This window comes from Euprymna scolopes, chromosome 5 (assembly GCF_053919585.1).
Source record: "Euprymna scolopes isolate OS-2025 chromosome 5, ASM5391958v1, whole genome shotgun sequence".
NCBI classification, from domain to species: domain Eukaryota; kingdom Metazoa; phylum Mollusca; class Cephalopoda; order Sepiida; family Sepiolidae; genus Euprymna; species Euprymna scolopes.
The window spans coordinates 67,892,407-67,913,920 of NC_136486.1; the positions used below are offsets into that span (position 1 = coordinate 67,892,407).

Genomic DNA, 21,514 nt, shown 5'->3' on the forward strand with positions numbered 1-21,514 from the left:
ATTTTGGTTCATCATGTGGACCCGTAAAAAAAGTTTTAAACGTTATTTTTACATTATTTGTTAAGTTCCTTCCGCAATATCTATTACTTAATCCGTTGTGTCTATTATATAATGCCTAGCATTAAATAGATTACGTTAAAAATTGTGAAATACAACATTCAGTTTCGTATAAAAATATAATTAACATTGTCGGTACCAAAATTAAAAAAAAAACACATTCAAGAAGTTGAAACATTTAAACAATTAAAATACTTTACCAACAGAAGTATTGGCTTTTAATTATATATGGAGTATGTATCCTTTACCAGGCTGTTATAAAGAGGCTGACATGTGCATTAATGCCACGGCAAGGAAACAATAACATAAGTCATTATCTCTTAATTGATTTAATTTAATTATCCATGGTTTATTAACCAAAATGTAAAAATATTAATCCACGTACACATACTTCTACTACTACTACTACTACTACTACTACTAATAATAATAATAATAATAATTATAATTATAATAGAAATACTAATTTTGTTGGTTGCTTTTCGTTTTACGGAATATCAACCCTTTTCGGGTTATTTAATGTCGACTCCAAAGATTTTGAAGAAAAATCTTTTTAATTGAATATATTCGTTGTTTTCACGTCGGTTTCTATTTAACCCATAGTTGGGACTAAAACAGGTACTACCACTCCGGTCAGAGTGGACCTGGGAGCAATGATAATTAAAGGGTGGCTCCACACTCCCCAAAGCCCACAAGCTGCGACCTCACCAGTTGATATTGTTTAAGGTCATATCCAGGACCCCCATTGAAGGGTTTTTACCCTCTGCAGGAGGGCAGTCGCCGTATTACAATGCCCCACCGACAGGGCCTAAAAAAATGATAATAATAATAAAAATAATAAAAATAATAATAATATAATAATAATAATAATAATAATAATAATAATAATAATAATTAAAATAACGAACTAGAAAGAAATGTGAATGGATGAGCATGAGAAGAAGTGTATACGGCTCACAGGAATAAGAAAAAATACATGCACACATACCTAAGTAAAGTTCTGCAGTTGCCTATAACGTGGGTATAAAATTTGTCATTGAGCTTCAAATTCTAAAGGTGTTCGTTAGAGACTGACATCAAGATCTTCGCATGAATTTGAGTTTATGGTATTTGTGGAAAAGTTTTTGGATATTGTTAGGCCTAAGGATGGAAGCTTTGCGGTAAATCTTGATGAGGATTAAGGTCCAACTCTTGTTCTTCTCTAAGATATATGGAGATGCCGTTGTTTTATGATATCACCCCCCCACACATATATATATATATATATATATATATATATATATATATAATTATATATGTATATATACACACAAATATAAATATATATATATATATATATATATATATATATATATATATATATATATATATAAGGTTAGTGGTTAGAGTTAAATTCTGAAAATCAAAATATAGACACATATATTCGAGTTAAGAATTTAGTGTTTGGCAAAAAGAATATACGGAAAGGGGTTATTATGATTTTTAGAATTTAACTACTGAACTTATATATTGCTCTATTCTTAAATATTGGGCTCCTCCTTTTTGGCTAGGATCACTCTGAAAGTATTATCTCAAGTAATATCTATCAGAATATTTCACCTGATTTTTATGCGTCTCTTATCTCGCTTATATATATATATATATATATATATATATATATATATATATATATATATATATATATATATATATATATATATATAAACATTTATCTATAAAATATATGCTATAATTTCGTATGTCTGTCTTAGTCAGATTGTCTATATAATTTTTTCCAGGGAAATATTTTATTATCATGCAACTTGTGTCATATATTAGAGATAGATTGGTTTTTGTAGGTAGAAATAACGTGCCTAAGGTACCAGTTCCTAGAGAGAATATATATATTAATGCAATTAAAAGATCCAATTTGCATGTGGCCTTAATATTCACGAAACTCTAGAGATTTTAAATACTTTATACAAGAATACTTATATATTAATCTATAAACTTATATACATATAGATATAAGCCAGCATGTAGGCGAAATCTAATACCGCACTTGGTTAAAGTTGATCATAAAGTAATATATAGCCAATGAATGAATAAGTATTCAATGCTCTAAGATATAGAACAATGAAGCTATAAAGATTTAAGTAATAGCTTAGTAATATTCAGGCCTCGTTTAATCATATAGAGTTTTAGAATTTAACGCTGTAATTATTAGAGTAAGTAGAGGAAAACAAAGGAGCATTGTGAATTTGAAGGTATAATTGTTCTGTTAATATATGGTATACACTAGGGCAGGTCGATTTACAACTTCTTTCAGAAAATCAACATGGCACTTGTGATGATAGTTAGAATTTGATGTGATAAGACCATAAACCAAAAATTAGATTCCCAAAACAAATCAGAGGCTTAGTAGTGTTTAGTTTAGACATTTTTAGCAGATTTTAGCTCATTCTTCGATAACATGAATTAACCCATATAGAGATTAATTCTTGATGTAGCTGTGTCATTTTTAACGAGTGTTTAGTGTTTAGAATTTGAAACAAAACAGTGCTTGTGCACCTATATTATTATGCTATTTTTAATAGTATTTTCAAGTTAAATTTAATTGTTATGAAATTTTTGTTTATTAAATTTGTAGGTGAAAGTACAGAATAGTTACAATACCAACTTCTTTCCATATCAAGAATGGCTTTCTATATAATAATGTTATTTTAGCAGAATAACATAGATACACAAATAACGGAAAACCTTTAAAGGAGTTTCCTTATTTACTCGTATTAATCTTTGTGGGTTATCTGATTTTAAAACTATAATTTTAGAAGAAAACCACTCCTAAAAAAAGTACTCCCTAAAATAAAAGAAATTACATTTTGAAACTAATTTTGTGCAAAGTATTTTTTTATAAAGTAGAAAAACTTGAAACTTTACGTGGTTATATTTCGTTAAGAATGTGTTGAATAAAATTGTATGGACTATTTTTTTAAATATAAAACTGGAGTATTACCATATTTTAATAAAAATTTCAAAAAGAATTTGATGTGAAGTATTAGGTTGGTCCAAAAATAATGTTTTTGACGTTCATTTGAACGGCAAAAAATGTCAATATTTTTGCACCAACCTAATAGAAAAACAAATTAAAAAAGACACAACAAATATGTTTAAATTCACTGCAGACACTTGCAATATGATAAAATATTTTTTTCGTTTTTCCTTTGGAAATAATTAAGCCTAAATCGTAATATTTTCAAATTAAATAATAAACAAACGTTAAGTTTCACTATCAACAACGAGCGTGTTTTGCGACGGTGAAATCTAAAATGTTTCCACCCCGAAAAAATTACTGAAATGAAAAAGCGAACTTTGGTCGTTATTATTCAAAAAAAAAACATAATGTTGCCTTTGCACTTAATATTTATTTTATTAATTTATTATCCTCACTCGTTTTATTTTAAAATGTAGTTTAAAACATATTCTAAATAATGATTTCATTTTCTTAACAGTACGGATTGTTTTGATGACAGGACGTTCTAGATAGTTCACCAAACACCTTTTAATCGCTTCAATTTTTTTCAAATTTTATAGGCATTTCCTCAAGCATAGATAGCGATTTGGAGAAACATATTTCGTGTAGGTCTTTTCTATGTCAAAGCCCAACCTATCATCACCATTGCCTCACCGGGGTTTCAAAATTGACCTGTATACACCGCTTCAACAGTAGTAGAAACACTAAACATAATTAATGACTTTGTAAACATACATTAAAAATGTAGCTATATAATACTGTATTTGGCAGTTTATATATATATATATATATATATATATATATATATATATATATATATATATATATATATATATATGAATATTTTTTATCTAATCATCCAATCTGGCCAATATGTATATTATGAAAAATATCGAATTTACACAACTAAATACATGTATGTAATATTCACATTATTCTTTCTCTTTTTTCCTAAATTGAAATGCTCTTGTTAAATGGATGTATAACTTCTGTTTTTGTCTGGAATCATAAATTCCGTAAATTATAGCACGGAAAGGAATGATGTCGACGTAAGCGACAAGGTATATCTGTAATTTAAGATGTTCTTAAAATAATAATAGAAGGTTGGTGGTAACGCTACGTTATACAAATATCGTAAACTGTTTTCAGAAGTTGTAGTTTCTCATAAATGAATTATTTGGTTAAGAAAACCGTCAGTCAGTTGGACTAGGACCGATTTCCTTAACAGAAAAAAGAAAAAAGAAAATGAAAAAAGTTAGTGTGGGGAAGTTGAATAGCAGTTTAAATATATTGGCACGACCTTAGCTTGATAGTAAAAATGAAAGTCTTCTGTCTAGTCGAGAATATCGAATTAATCCAGTACTTACAAAGCCGGGAGCTGACTGTTTTCTTGTATTTCAAACGGCTGATTTTACCAGTAATCGCGCGCACACACACGCACACCAACCCCCCCACATACACCACACCCACACACACACACACACACACACACACACACACACACACACACACACACACACACAACACACATATACATATATATGTGTGTGCGTATATATATATGTGTATATATATATATATATATATATATATATATATATATATAACTACTTCATTTAATCACATAAATTTATATATAAAGTATAAATTTAGTAGTAAGTTATAAAATATATCTGGCGATTAAGCTACACAGAATATTCCGTGTTTCATCAACGCTAGCTTCCATCAGGCGTAATATTCTGTGCTGCTTAATCGCCAGGCATATTTTATCTGATGAATCCTATTTGTAACTTATTAACACACTAATGCCTGATGAATTCTAGCGTGGATGAAACGCGGACTATTCTGTGTAGCTTAATAGCTATGTATATTTTATAACTAACTATATATATATATATATATATATATATATATATATATATATATATATATATATATATATATATATATGGCATAACCACATTCACACCAGTTCCCATTAGATCATTGTGCTTAAGCAACATTAAGTGTGGTCAGTACATCATTTCTAGCCGATTAGGAATTGCAAGTGATGTTTATAGGAGAACGTCACTATATCCCTTCTTGAGTTGCAAAGTCATATCGTCATAACCTGCTCTAACGGGAAGATCCACGCAACAAGTTACCATTTGTCAATTAAAAACACTTATGGAACATCCTTCTTGGAACGACAGCCGGTTAAACTTGCAAAGTGTTAGTATCGTTTCTCTATCTCTGTGTGTGTATATATATATATATATATATATATATATATATATATATATATATATATATATATATATATATATATATATATATATATGTACTATCAGTTCAGTTCAGCGTTGCCCAGGTGTTTGGAGGTGTATTTGGAGAAAAACACGGTCATTTCTTTTTTAATTTGACCCGTATTATCACCCCTTAACATTTATTATTTTGGCCTCAAATAAAGTTATTAAGTAAGACCCATGTCCGAGAAACCTATATCTAAAATTTCAAGTGTTTTGGCCCGAAATTGGCGGAGGAATTTGGTAGAGTTCTCAAAGGTCAAATCGTTTAACTTTGACCCCTTAACGGCCCAATTACTGGCCGTAAACGGATCACTAAGATACTCCTAAATTTCAGGTGTATGTATATCAAATTTCGAGTCTGTAGACTGAAAATTGACAAAGTTAGTGCGTAGGAAAATGCACACAGACACACACACAGACACGTTCACTTTTATATATATATAATATAGTAGAATTTAATCCCGGTGGTGCACGGATGTTACGAAGTGTATGTTTAGCAAAAAAAAAAAATAATAATAAAATAAATAAGCGGTTAATATTTTAAAATTTGACCCCAATTATGTCCCCTTAACATTTATTATTTTGGGTTTCAATAAAGTAATTAAGTTAGATACATGTCAAAGGAACATATATCTAAAATTTCAAGTGTTTAGACCGAAAATTATTGGAGTATTTTGGTAGAGTTCTCAAAGGCCGTTTAACTTTAACCCCTTAACTGCCAATTCTTTGGCCTAAAACCGATCACAAAGATTTTCCTAAATCTCAGTACCCTGTATATCAAATTTCGAACCTGTAGATTTTAAATTTACAGAGTTATTGCGTAGGGAAATTTACACAGTCACACACACACAGGGACACACACATACAGGTTCACTTTTATATATATATATATATATATATATATATATATATATATATATATATATATATATATATATATATATATATATATATACTAGCATTTTAGCCGGCGTTGCCCGGGTGTCTGGAGGTGTATGCTGAGCAAAAAAACAAAAATAAAAAAAAATAAAAAAAACGGTCAATTTTTTTTTTTTAATTTGACCCCTATTATGAACCCTTGCCATTTATTGTTTCGGGTTCAAATCGAGTTATTAAGTTAGATCCATGTCCAAGTAACCTTTATCCAAAATTTCATGTGTTTAGACCCGGATTGTGGGAGAAGTTTAGTAGAGTTCTCAAAGGTCAAACTGTGCAATTTTGACCCCTTAACAGCCAGATTTCTGGCCGAAAATCTATCACATGGATGTTTCCCAATCTCAGTACCCTGTATATCAAATTTTCAGGCTGTAGACTGAAAATTGATACAGTTATTGCGAAGGAAAATGTACACAGACAGACAGACAGACAGGCACACATACACGTTCACTTTTATAGATATATAGACCAGCATTTCAACCCGACGTTGCCCGGGGTTCGGATGTGTATGTTGAACAAAAACAAAAAAAATGGTAGTAGGAAGACTGGCGCGAACCCGTACCGCGAAGGAGGACAAGAAGAGGAGGACCTGACGTCTTTGGGGGTACGACCACTGCAAAATCTGAAGTGAATTATGTTTAAATTAAGATTAGACAATGGAAAGGATAGGATATCTTTACAAAATATCGAAGAAAAAAGCGCCACCCCCCTTTAGAAATATGCCTAGTTGAAGGTGAAGATGTTAATGTGTTTAGACAATTTTTGGGTATTCGTCGTAAGAAAGGTGGTACTTTAAAACGATACTGATATTGGTAAAATCCGTCGACTCTGGTACACATGCAAATATACATACATACATACATTTATTTGTTGGTAACGGATCACAAAGATGTTCCTAAATCTCAGTACCCCGTATATCAAATTTCAAATCTGTAGAGTAAAACCGACAAAGTTATTGCGGAGGAAAATGTACAATGACAGACAGACACACAGACACAAAGATAAACATACACATTCACTTTTATAGATAGACAAGCATGCGTGGTCGGCGTTTCCAAGGTGTTTGGAGGTGTATACTGAGCAACAAAAAAAAAACAAAAACAAACACGGTAATTTTTTTTTTTAATTTGACCCCTATTATGCCCCATTAACATTTACTGATTTGGGCTCAAATGAATTTATTAAGTTAGATTCATGTCCAAAAACCTATATCTAAATTTTCAAGTGTTTAGACCAAAAATTGGCGAAGGAGTTCGGTAGAGTTCTCAAAGGACACATCGTTGAAATTTGACCCCCTAATCACCAAATTTCTGGCCGACACCCAATCACATAGATTTTCCGAAATCTCAGTACCCTGTATATTAAATTTCGAGTCTATAGACTTAAAATTGACAGAGTTATGGCGTAGGGAAATGTACACAGACAGACAGACACACATACACTTTAACTTTAATATATATATATATATATATATATATATATATATATATATATATATATATATATATATATATATATATATATAGCACGCCTCCGAAGCCAAGGATAACACCTAGAACCATCGCGTTGATAGGCAAAAGTTCTACAGATCGACCCACGGGAGTGGTGCTCGTAAATTATATCGTCAAATGTCTATTTAAACAGACATATATCCACCACTTTTACAGTGCTCTAACCGCTTGTTTATAAGCAAACAGGTAGCGTCGCATTTTTTCAGCTAATTAAGCAGAGTGTGAGATTATTTAGGGTGGGGCTAAAATATCTGTAGTGATCGACATACAGTCCTGTTTCGTTGTGTCACAACTCATCATTTCCGCCAGACTAGCACCTCTCTGAAGACACGGATTTAACCTAGAACCATTGCGTTGACAGTCAGCAATGCTACCGACCGACCCACGGGAGCTGCGCCCGTAAATTATCTCGCCAAATGTCTATTTAAATAGACATTTCTCTACGACTTTTTCAGTACTCTAACCGCTTGTTTATAAACAAAGTGTGAGCGTTGCATTTTTTCAGCCTATTCAGCAGTGTTTTACTCTAAGAGCGGGGGGCTTAAAATATTCCCCCCCCACATACTCTACTATATCGCTGTATCACATCTAATCAGTGCAGCGAGAAAAGCAAATATTTCAAGTTAGAATCTAAACTCGACCGCCCGAATAGTAATACACGCACACACAGACATGCACACACACACACACACACACACACATATATATATATATATATATATATATATATATATATATATATATATATATATATATATAGTGGGCGTATGTATCGACATAGAATAAAAGAAAAAGAAAGAGAGGTAGAGCGTGAGATAGAGAAAAGGACGGTGAATTAATTAGTCTAATTCAAATTTTGTTAGAAAGTTTCCCTTGAAGCAAATGCAACTCTGTAATGTAAGGAAAAAAGAAAACAGATTGTTCCTATTTGTTTTCAAATTCCAAAAATCCATCACGAAAAGTTTAAAGAAAAAATGCACGATTAAACCCTGTTCTCCAACGTCCAGCGTAGACCTCTACTACTATGCCTCCTTCTCCAACATGAGGCGTGTACGTTCTAACCTTCCAGAGACTGAAAACCAATTACAGGAGACTAAACCAGATCTTGTATTTTTTAAGTGAAACTGGCATTGGACAAGCTATTTCCGCAGAAGTGTTCGCAATTAAATGATAATCTAACTCAATTTCTAAATTTGACCCGCAAGATCGGCATGGGCATGGAATATGTGCCTATATGAAAGATGGCTTTCAATGTGGTAGGAATATCTCCAGAGAAGTTAATAACTTACCCTATATGTGCTTCCGGGTTGCATCAGCATACACTACTGCATTTATATTTAGTTTCTATCGCCCCCAAAACAGCGGATTTACTATCTTTAAAAGCATATCTGAGAAAGCCCTATCTGCTTATCCTTCAGCTAACATTCACGGATGTGGAGACTTCAATGTTAACAACGTGGAATGGTTGACAAACTCAAACAAGACCGGTGGTAAGGGTAGGTTCTGTCATGATTTCTCCATGTTTATGACCTCACTCAGTTTGTTCACGAACCCACCCGTGTGCCCGATAATGACGGCCAGTATGCGAGTCTACTAAACCTTTTCTCACAACTTGCCCTGAACTATGTCCAGTTTCTATTCTGTCTCCTCTTGGATCTTACGACCACTCTGTTGTATCAATTAAGATAAAAATGAAATATAATAAGTCCCCATACGTACCTCTCCATCGATACACTAAGGCTGACTGGGATAGCTTCCGTACATTTCTATCGGATCTACCTCTGTGTTCCATGCTTAAAAAGGATGTGTCCTCTATAGTATCAGACTTTACCGAATGGTTAATTGTAGGTATAGACCGTTTAATACCCTCGAAAACGTTCCTGCAAAACCTAACAGCCAGCCATTGTTCTCTCAAGAATGCGTGGCTGCCATTGCGCACAGAAATCACTTTTCCACTGCTTCCAACGTAATAGATGTATGGAAACTAAAGCCACATTCAGAACCGCCAGCAACAATTGTAAGAAAGTAATAAAGAAAGCAAGATACTTGTATGCTCAATCCGTCAAGTCCAAAGTAGCTGAGCAGCGGCTGTGTTCCCACCAGTTTTTGGCAAATAGCAAACAGAATCCTAAACAGAAGCGTAAGCTCTATCCCAACTATCATCAATGGACCTGAAGTAATATCGTCAGCATCAGACAAAGCCAAACTCCTTGCCAAGAACTTTGCATCCAATTCTTACCTTTGCGACTAAGGCCGCCAACCCCCAATATTTCCTCCTGTATCAGAAAACACACCATGTGATATACATATATCTGTACGTGATGTGACCAAGCTAATCAGAAACCTTGATTCCAGTAAAGAAACAGCCCCTTACGGTAATCCAATTATAGTACTAAAAAAACTTCAACCAGAACTAGCGTCCATACATACAAAACTGTTTAAACGTTGTCTTATGGAGAATAGCTTCCCATCACTCTGGAAAATCTTATCAGTATGCCCTGTATTTAAGAATTCAGATGATCGCTCATCCCCCCCTCTCAGTATAGGCCAATAATCTCCTGTGCGTCATGATTAAGTTGCTGGAATCTGTGTTAAATACAGAAGTAATCAACCGTCTCAACAAAAATAACCTTCTTAGTAACACTCATTATGGTTTCCGTACTGCTAGATCTACAGCAGATGTGGTTACAGTTATATCTCATAAGATTAGCAAATCTCTCGACGGATGCAACCTTTCTGGGGCGGTTACTCTTGACACATCTAAGGCTTTTGATGGGTTATTGCATAAAGGTTTACTTCACAAGATCTCTAGCTATGGTATAGCTGGAAATGTTTTCTAAATTTTTAAATCATTTCTTTCTGATAGGTCCATAAAAGTAGCGGTTGAGGGGCAAAAATCAGAAGCTCACAATATTAATGCTGGAGTCCTTCAGGGGTCCATCCTGGGCCCAACTCTATTCTTGATCTACATTAATGATCTTAATCTGATGATACTACCATTTATGGTAGCACATCTAAGACAGTGAACGACCAAGTTCTCTCCTATTCTCTCTCCTCTGGCCTTGAGCACAGTGGTACAATGGGGAAAGGAGTAGTTGTTTACTTTTAATGCACCATAAACAAAGCTTTTATCTTTACATCATAAACACCCTGATCCTGGCATACATTGAAATGAATGGCCCTCGTCTTGGGGAGGCCTCAAGTTTTGACTAGCTTCTGGGCTTGACCATTACTCCTTATCTTATATGGAACACGTACATCAAATCTGTTGCCAAGGACGCTGGAAAAATGATGGGATCTTTCTATCAATCCAGTAGATATCTCACTGCTGATGCAATTCTCTATCTATATAAGAGCCCGGTACGTGCAAAGTTGGAATACTGTTGCCACATCTGGACAGGGGCTGCTAGAAAGGACTTGTCCTGGCTTGATAATGTTTAAATAGACTTCGTATCCTCGTAGAAGTTGTCATTTTCTCTCCCCCACAACCTGTATCTCATAGAAGAGATGTTTCAAGTTTGTCTCTGCTGTTATTTTCATGGAAAGTTTTTGACAGCTTCAGTCTATGCCCCCCCTCGGCAATCTTTCACAATAAACACTCGTCTACCTTAAAACAATATCAATAATACCCCCACCCTTTATCTGTGCCTACACCTAAACGTAGATTCCATGAACAAAGCGTCATTCTTAGAGCTGCACGCCTGTGGATTTGTCTTCCGTTTTCCTCCTTTCCGGCTAACTACAATATGGTTTGGGTAGTCTGACGTAAACACGTATTGATGAGCCGTTCCATATAAGTTAACAAATTTACCGAATTAATTACGACATTTTCTAATTTCTACTGTATACTCTTTATCATCGAGTGCCCTCTTGGCTTTGATATTGTGATGATGCCTGTGTTAAAAAACACAAAAAAATTAATACGACGCAATTTCATATACTCTTTTTTTAGGCATTATAACGAAATAATATTTTCAAAGTTGAGAAATGAGTCTTGCCATTTCAGATTACGTTCCAACCATGCTAGTAATGTCTTAGTCGGACGTTACTTGCATAGGTCAACAGGATCAGCTGTATACTTTACTGTATTTATAAGGAGGTAATCCATAGCATACCAATGTAAAAGAGAAAATGAAAGTCAAAATCATACGTGAAAAATATATACATTAACTATCAGAAAAAAAAAAACATTTAAATGCTTAACTCTATTTAATAGAAAAATTATCTACCGTTCATGTATAGAATATATTTAAATATTGGTTTCATCTTATATATATATATATATATATATGCATACACACATATATATATACACAAAAACATATATATATATATTGTTACGGGTTGGGAGGAGCTAACTTGGAGTGATCACTCCTTGTTAGAATATTTGACTCTAAAATAGGGATTCGCTCTTTAGTTGTTCTTTACGCAGAACAAAAATTTAAAAAGAAAAGCTAAATTGCGTCAAATGCTCTAAAAGGACACTTGTCTAAAATTCGTGAATTATTCACATTTAACCTTGAACGATCCGAAAGCAAATAAAAATCACACAACACGTGGATAAAATTACATAAGCTTTTTATTAAACACATAATTGGAATTTGATGCAACACCTCAATTTATCGATGTGAGGTCGAGCAAACGAAAAAATAAGCGATAAAAAATAATGAAATCAAACAAAAAGAATGAATAAAAATATGGACAGGAAGTACGTTCTAGAATAACAGTCTAAAGAAAAGTAAACAGTGGTTGAGCCAAAGTATTAGAAATGGGGTACCGAACTGCAGATAAAATATAACGCATGGCCATTGTTGCTTCTTACTTCCTTGCCTTTTTATATATTTTTTTTTATTTTTAAAATTCTGTGAACGCCGATGTTACCTTATGTAGTCTCTTTCGAATTCTCCGACATCGTCTCGTCTAGCGGAACATTGCACGCTCTGCGTAATGTGACCTTGTTCCACGTGGCTAACATTTCCACGCTGTGTGTTTTCTGGCTGTTGAATAATAGCTTTCTTTTAGTCGCATTTATAGGGATATGAGTTAGCAAAATAAAGTCCTTCATTTCATCCTCGACATAATGATTCGTCCATTATATCTGTTCGCTGGTTTCCTCCATTGCTTTTCGCATGACGGCGCGAGGAATTTTTATCCATCCCCTTCCCTCATGGTCTCGACCACAAAACGACCGGCATTCTTTTCGTTTTTCCCGCTTAGAGATTGTTCTCATCTCTCTCGCTCTTTTTTCTGGCTGTTAATACTTCGTCGCGCATCGGTTTTTACACTGTGAGAGAAGGATAAGCGAAGGAAAAAAGGCAAAGTGTTAAAGGTAGTGGTGGAGTTCTCGTTGTAAGCGATGGTATGTGTAAGATAGGGGTAGTTGGTGTGTCTCTCGCTGCTAGTGATGTTGTGTGTTAAGGAGGGGAGTTTGAAGGGCACCCGTTGCTAGCAATGTTGTGTGTGCGGGAAGGGTGTTGGTAGAAATTCCGCTGCTAGCTATGTCGTGTGTGAGGGAGGGGAAGCTGGTGGGGAACTGCGTTTGATTTGGAGGAGTAGAAAGAGGGGGTCATTATCCGTACTGATATTTATTCATTTATTTAATATTATTTTCTTTCGTTTCTTTTTGTCTCTCTGTCTGGATAATTACAATATATATATATATATATATATATATATATATATATATATATATATATATATATATATATATATATATATATATTGTATATTGGTTTATGTTGAAGGAGATGATATATTAATATGAGTCATGTGTTATCTATTGAATGTAAGATATTGTTCTTTTAACAGCTAGAGAATAAATGTATAAATCCTATGTATGTTGTTAGCCAGGGGGCATGATATTGCCATGTAGATTGAGTCATGTTGTATCAGACTTATCACACGGGCCATTTTTAGAGTTCGTATATAATAATAACAATACATGCTTCATACCTTTTTCTGGAAGATTTTTTCTGTATCTTTGCGCTGCTCCATGACGAACCATGAAGCGATCAGCACCATATAATTGAGACAACTGTTCTTATTTGTGAAACCATTAAATCAACTCTTTATATTTTTTAATATAAGTTAATTCCAGTTGTCTTAAATGGTTTCCACAGGATCTGCAGTTAGTCTACATTTTCTGTTCATACATCCCGCTCCTAGCTGTCTGTCCACCCCTGTCTAGACATCTGTCTGCTCTGGTGATCAATCCTCAACTCTCTGAATCCCTCCAAAATTAACTGCATAACGTGTTCTCTTACGTCACCTAATTACGTGTCTCATACCAATCTAATCAACTTAGTTATTTGTTTATTCGAAACCCCAAAATAATGTTTACATATATTTTCTATTTTCACATTCTTTTTGCGATTCACACGTCAATCATTTTTTTCGCAATTTAATTGTTTATTCTTCTAATCATAATAACTGATCCAGCGACCATCCGTCGCTCAAATCAATTAACAAGAATACAATTACAATAAAAATAAAGTTTGACCCTTGAACCCGCTTGTCACAGTATACAGATACTACGCTATGATCACAGCCTAAAGGGGCATAACATTACACACATACGCACATACACACACACACATATATATAAATATATATATATATATATATATATATATATATATGTGTATATATATACACATATACAATTTTTCATTCCGTACATAGTGCATTATGAGCAACCATTCCCCCGACAATATCTCTTCTTCCTAACTTCTGTATGTTCATTTCAATGAAAGGATGCGGAGGATGTTTTTCAATATTCAATTTTTTCCGTCCATCCATGCGTTATTCATCTGTCACTACAATAAATACATGATATATACACCACCAGATTTGTTTGTTTTCAACGTGCGATAATTTCCCATTCGTGCTTTAGGATTGGCAAAGATTGTGACTTTCGAATTTCCTGATAATCTCCGAGATAATGGAGCAAATATGTGTGAATGTAAGATTCACGTTAGTTTAATGTCGTCAAGTGACTGATGTTTTGTTAATTATTTTCATGCTATTTGTTACTATTATATATTTTTATATAATTTGATTGAATTTCATATAATAGTATAACCAGCCTTGAAATATATTTAGTTAGTTTGGAAATTAGAATTATATGTATATTAATTTCATAAATTAAGAAATGTTATAATTGAGTGAGAAACAAATATAAGTATCACCACTATGCATTACTGTACCATTTTATCTTAGTATAAGTTGTACAATGTGCTCATTCTCTACATAGCAAGAACCAAAACTATTCACCCCCATTCACGTCATTAATGGCCGCTTTTATACACTTTTGTATAGTTGATAGCAATAAAAGTAATGCCAGTCGCATACAAGTTAATCAGATCGCAGATGTGTATATAGAGTTTTGGAAAATTTCTAAAGATGGGTAGAGTGATAATTCACGGGAACTACTCGATAAAAACTTCTACATGTTTTACATTTTAATGTGTATATTCTAGTTAGCTTATAACGAAAATCGTAGCATTGTATTTTGTTGATCGAAGAGTATTTTATAGAAAACTTATTTATAGATATTGCGTTCGATTTTACGTTAATAGAGGAAAAAATGAGAATGTCTTATGTTGGCTGAAGATTAACTGGATGTTGTTGCAACTTCCTTAATGGAAGAACTTATTGATTGAAGACGGCAGAGAAATCATTATGAAATAATGGCAATAAGAACATTTTATATAAAATAATAACAACATCTTTGATTAAAGTAAAAGTATTTAAGGTGGATCAAATTGTATTTGCCAAATTTAAAAGTATATTTCGCTGCTGATTATGATAGTATGTCAACAAACCAATATAGTGTTTAGTTTGATACTAAGTCTTGTCTGCTGAAATACAAGGCAGGAAGTGGTTAATCATTTGTTTAGCAATATTTTTGTGAATAAGAATATCTATCTTCCATTTCCAAATGCTTTAGACTACTTTTTCTTAGAAATAAAGTCGGTAGTTTTTCACAGGTAGATTTGCTATTCTGATTTCTGGTTTCCACGTCAAGTTCCACAATTTAACACATTTTTGATGGCAAACATCGCTAAATATTCAGACCTAACAGCGATCCTGTTAGAACAAAAATTCACTTTTCTTATTAAATATTCTACATGTTTGAGGACCAAAACGATAACTGTCCTACATATTTCCTTTTCTCATCCATCTTATAAAGTGCATAAATAAGAAGTATTGGCAGCAATGAGGTCGACAGTTGGAATATGATGAACCCCTATTCCTGTTTTATTAGATGTTATATATAGCAGAAACGATTTTAGGTTTAATTTAGATAGAGCGGTTTTGATTATACCAGATTATTTTCATATGTGTTCTCAGTGTACTAGATTTTAATTTAAAAATAAACAATATATTAATGAGACATCACATAATTTTTTTTGGAAATAGTCCTCGAGAAATTAACATTATATAAACAATATAATAAAATTGTAAAGAACCACAAATAGATAATTGATTTTAGTGTATATTCTTTATTAAATGATCACTGTGTTTTAGTATTTCACAAAATATGTTTTTGCCTGTCATCGTCAACTACAAAATAATTGTACAAAAAACAGGATTTATGGTACTATCGTTATTTAATTTATTACGCTATCAGTTAATGGCTATACTGATATTAGCATCCATTTTATCAAGTCGCTTAAAATTTAATAAGCTGCTGTATTTTTAATGATAATAATTTAATGTTAGAAAAACTAAAGCTTATTACAAGCATACCAAGAAGTGAAGTGTTTCTATAATCCTAACATGTTTACAATCGATGAAATAAATCAGTAGTTTTTATAATGAAAGACTTTGAGTTTTTAAAAGCTTTATATATAATATGATAATTTATATTATTTGAAATATTAAGATTACTGTTCTAATTTTGAGTGTCAGTATTAAAACATTTCGGCTAATATAATATTCGATGTAAATCACGTCTATCTAGTCTAACTCCGGAGTTTTTTTTTTTTTTATATTGCGTTGTACAAAAAATTCATTTGAAACGTTGCATTTAATGAACAGAAATAAAATGATCTCATGAGTGCATGTGTCTGAGATAATTCGTAAATTACTTTTTGTAGTGGATGCCATACTTAGGATTGAAATCCGATTTTCAGATTTTAGTTAGAAGTGAATATTTACTTAGACTTTACAGGCTCATGAAAGCAATTCTCAGATTAAAATTACGTATTACTTAAGACTTCTAATCAGGCATAACTCTGCCTTAATGGATTCAATTCCGTTCGAAATCCCAAGTAAATTCACATACATATAGTTTATATATTTGTGTAAGAGTCTACTTTGACTTTTATCGAGCATATCAAGAAATATTAGAAAATTATTTTTATTAACAGGCTCTTTCAAATGCTATAACATAAAAAGTTGAAAAATCCATTACTCTATTGTAGTATAATGACGTTGATTAGTGTGCTATCGTTTGTCAGAAGACTTTACCTACAGGAGTCTAAACCAATCGCCTAAAGTTATATAATTCTTCCAATACGTGTAAGCCAATATTTTAAAATTACAATTCGGTTTGTTTATGACAGCTGTAAAATCTTCATTATAACAAGATAGGAGTAACGTTGCTAGTTCGTAATTACGAGCACCTGCTGATCACTTGAGTAGATTGCCTGTGTCGATGGTGATGATTTCATAATATTGTATGTACTTCACTCTTGTTATCTCCATGATCATTACCTCTTAAGTGGTTTCAAGGTAGCAGGCACCGAATGATATGGGAAAAAATGGAAGACTACACATATTGCAAATTATATAAGAATTAGTTTTAGGTGTTCCACTGATTCAGTAATATGAGTATTTACTGTAGATCCTATCCGATCTGCTTAGCATGTAAATACAGTTATACCGTATCAATTGGCAGACCGTTAATGGTAATAATTGTATTTATCTAATGAAAGAGATAACGAAGGATTAAAAAAATCTCGTAATTGTGGTTATTATTTCACACTATACGTTATGGCTGATTTCATTATTTTTACCGAAGTTATATATCAACGTTTTTTTTTTTTTATTCTTATTAACCCATATTTCCTCTTATCATTCGTTTTCGTCTACTTTTTTTTTCTTCTTTTGCCAACTTACAAATAATGGAACATTATTGATAATGATCTGATGATATTTTCGGTAAATGTTAATGGCAAGATAAGTACAGTTTTTGTCGAAAACCTGTACATATTAATGTCAAGTTAAGTACAGTTTTGTCGAAAACCTGTCATGTAGACGCGCCAGATGCCGCATAACGTATGAAATTAAGTTTTCTATTACATGACTATAAAATATTTTCATTTACTTCTAATCTATTTTTGCTCAATTGGCAGTACTTGTATTTTCTTTGGTAACAGTAATCGTCGTGCAGAATATCGAACACAACAATTTATATAACGTAAAATAAAAAATGACATTCGGATGCTAAGGACCTATTTATGTTGTTAGGTGGAAGTATGTAGTCCTAAGAGCGAATTGTGTCAATGTTTTACTTAACTGATATAAGACAATCACATATCAAGTTATCGTAATATAGGATAACCGTATAGAAAACTCACACACACACACACACACACGCACACACACACACACACATATATATATATATATACATATATTATTATTATTATTATTATTATTATTATTATTATTATTATTATTATTATTATTATTATTATTATTATTATCTCTATTATTATCTATACATTATGTGTTCTTTTGTGTGTCACGCTTTCCGGCAAATTTGATTGGTGAGATTTAATTCTGGAATAAACATTTAATTTCGCAATACACGTTGACGAATGCTCTAGGTTCTATTTGATTAATGTGTTCTTATCGCGTTATTTGTCTTTAATTCTATAAAATTTAGGGTTATATGTTTCAAAATTTGTTAAGGAATAATTGATTTTAAGATATTGCGTAATAAAATCGATAACAAATCTCTCTGCTGGCGGAGGCAACAAAATTTAGCAAATAGCAAATATTTTTTTCATTGTTTATTTTTAACATTTGTTTATTGAGAGAGAGAGAAAGAGAGAGAGCGATAGAGAGAGAGAGATAGAGAGCCAGAGAGCGAGCGAAAGAGAGAAAGGGAGAATGTGAGCGAGCAGATGATGTTTTCGTTAATATATTATTACGCTTACTAAAGCGTTATGAAACCTCAACTTTCATGAAAATTCTTGACCTTACAAACCAAAAAAGCGACACATTATTAGCGAAACGAAACCGGTTCTTTACATAAAATATTTTTATAAAAACTTTAGCTCTAATATATATATATTTAATGACAGTTCATTTTTCTAAACAATTTATTTTTATTACAACATTGTTTTAACGAACACAATATTTGTGTTTAATTCTATGAAATTTAGGGTTTTAGATTTCAAAAGTTGTTAAGAAATAATTGATTTTACGTTATTCTGTAATAAAAAAGATAACAAATCTCTCGGTCGTCGGGGACAAAAAATTGAGCAGTTATTTATTATTTTTGTCATTGTGTATTTTTTTTACATTTATTTATTGAGAGAGAGACAGACAGACAGACAGAGAGCAAGAGAGCGAGAGAGAGAGAGCGAGCGTCTGATGTTTTCGTTAATCTATTATTACTCCTAATACAACGTTATGAAACCTCAACTTTCATGAAAATCCTTGCAATTGTAACCCAAAAACGTTACACGTTATTAGCAAAACTATTTTGTACATGAAATATTTTTATTAAAAAAATTAACTCTAAAATATATATATATATATATATATATATATATATATATATAAAATGACAGTTTATTTTTCTAAATAAATTATTTTTTTACAAAATTGTTTTAACGAACGCTATATTTTTTAATTCTATGAAGTTTAGCGTTTTATCTTTCAAAAGTAGTTAAGAAATAAGTTAAGTTTAAGTGATTCCGTAATAAAAAACGATAAAAAATTTCTCGGCCGACGGGGACAAAAAAACTGGGCAGTTATTTGTTTTTTTTTTTGTTTCATTGTTTATTTTTACATTCATTTATTGAGAGAGAGCAAGCGAGAGATACAGAGAGAGCGAGGGGGCACTGATGTTTTCTTTAATTATAGTTGCTACTACTACAACGTTTTGAAGCCTCAAATTTCATGGCAGTCCTTGAGCTTACAAACCAAAAAAGCGACATATTATTAGCGAAACGAAACCTGTTTTGTACATATAATACTTTATAAAAATATGAAATCTAATATATATATATATATATATATATATATATATTATTGCAAAGTCTTGTCAGACGAGTGTCACTCACTCAGATAAAGTCCCTGAGCTCAAAAATGACTTCGATCGCCACAAGACTATTTTAATACACAAATGCCCGAGGGAGTATCTATAAGAAGATGATGTTACAGAGTATTAGCTTTGTACGATAGCTAAGTCTCTTTCTCGGTTCAAAAAGTTCAGATCCAGCAACAAGCAAGAGCAAGCTAGCCAGCAACACGTTAAACTGCAGACCAGCTCAATGCGGATACTAGTCTCCCGCTTCATGCTTTTTTTTTTAATCAGAGATTTGCTTCTCCTAGAAAGGTTGCCTTTACCACGGCTTACGAGAGCCCTTTCCATCCCAACGCACACATGCATACAAACAAACATACACGGTGCTAGTTGACCGGTGGCCCCGAAAAAGCGGTTATTCGCCCTTTGGGCGTCTTCTTTTTAATCCTTCTGGGAGACTAGCCAATATCCTCACAAAACAACTCTGTTGGGGGAACTAGTTTAGTTGCCAGCGACCAGACCATGAGGAAGGTAGTACTGGGTTACATGGTACCAGTAACATATGACATGACCTGACTATATATATATATTATTGAAAAAAATATGTTAATAAAATAATTTATTTAGAAAAATGAACTGTCATTATATATATATATATATATATATATATGTATATATATATTTACACACACACATATACACACACACATATATATATATATATATATATATATATATATATATATATATTAAATGACAGTTCATTTTTCTAAATAAATTATTTTTATTAACACATTGTTTTCAAGAAGATATTTTTATAGTCGTTTCTCAAAGTCTACCGTTGGTTTCAAACTTCCAATTTTGTAACGTGCGTTTTTTTTTAATTTCGTATTCCAGCGATTCACTTTTTTATGTAATCTTGTTGACGGTTTTTTTGAGCAGACGATTATGGTCATCTGTGATTTGTTTCACGTACTTTGGGCAAAGTTTTTATTGTTGACAGAGAATTTTTTAAGCTAGATACTTATTACACTTATTACAATTTTTTGTTGAAGTGTGTGTTTAATGATTTTCACCTACCGTGGTTGTTTACTTTCAATATGGACGAACGAGGAAGGCAGCGAAGATAGGCTGCCAGAGAACGACGAACTAGGAGGTAGAATCAGTTAACGGCGGAGGAAAGACACGCCCACCGCAATAGAAACAGTGAACCAATTCGAAGAACAAGGAGTCAAATGAGCGGGAGGAGAGAAATGTATATAATAATCGTAGTAGAGAAATAATGCAGAGATGAATGACTCAGATGAATGAAGAAGAAACACTATATAACACTCAAGCAAGAGAACGGTTGCGAATAAGAAGATATGCAATGAACGAAGAAGAGAGACAAGAATAACGAAGCATCAACGGACAACATATGAGAGTTAATAGAAATGACATG

At 32.5% G+C, this 21,514-nt stretch overlaps 1 protein-coding gene across 2 annotated transcripts in view; it reads left to right on the top strand.

Moving 5' to 3' along the window:
• LOC145276833 (RYamide receptor-like) overlaps nt 1–21,514 on the top strand; it is an 862,370-nt gene that overhangs the window by 150,885 nt on the left and 689,971 nt on the right. The gene's annotated exons all lie outside the window — the stretch shown is intronic.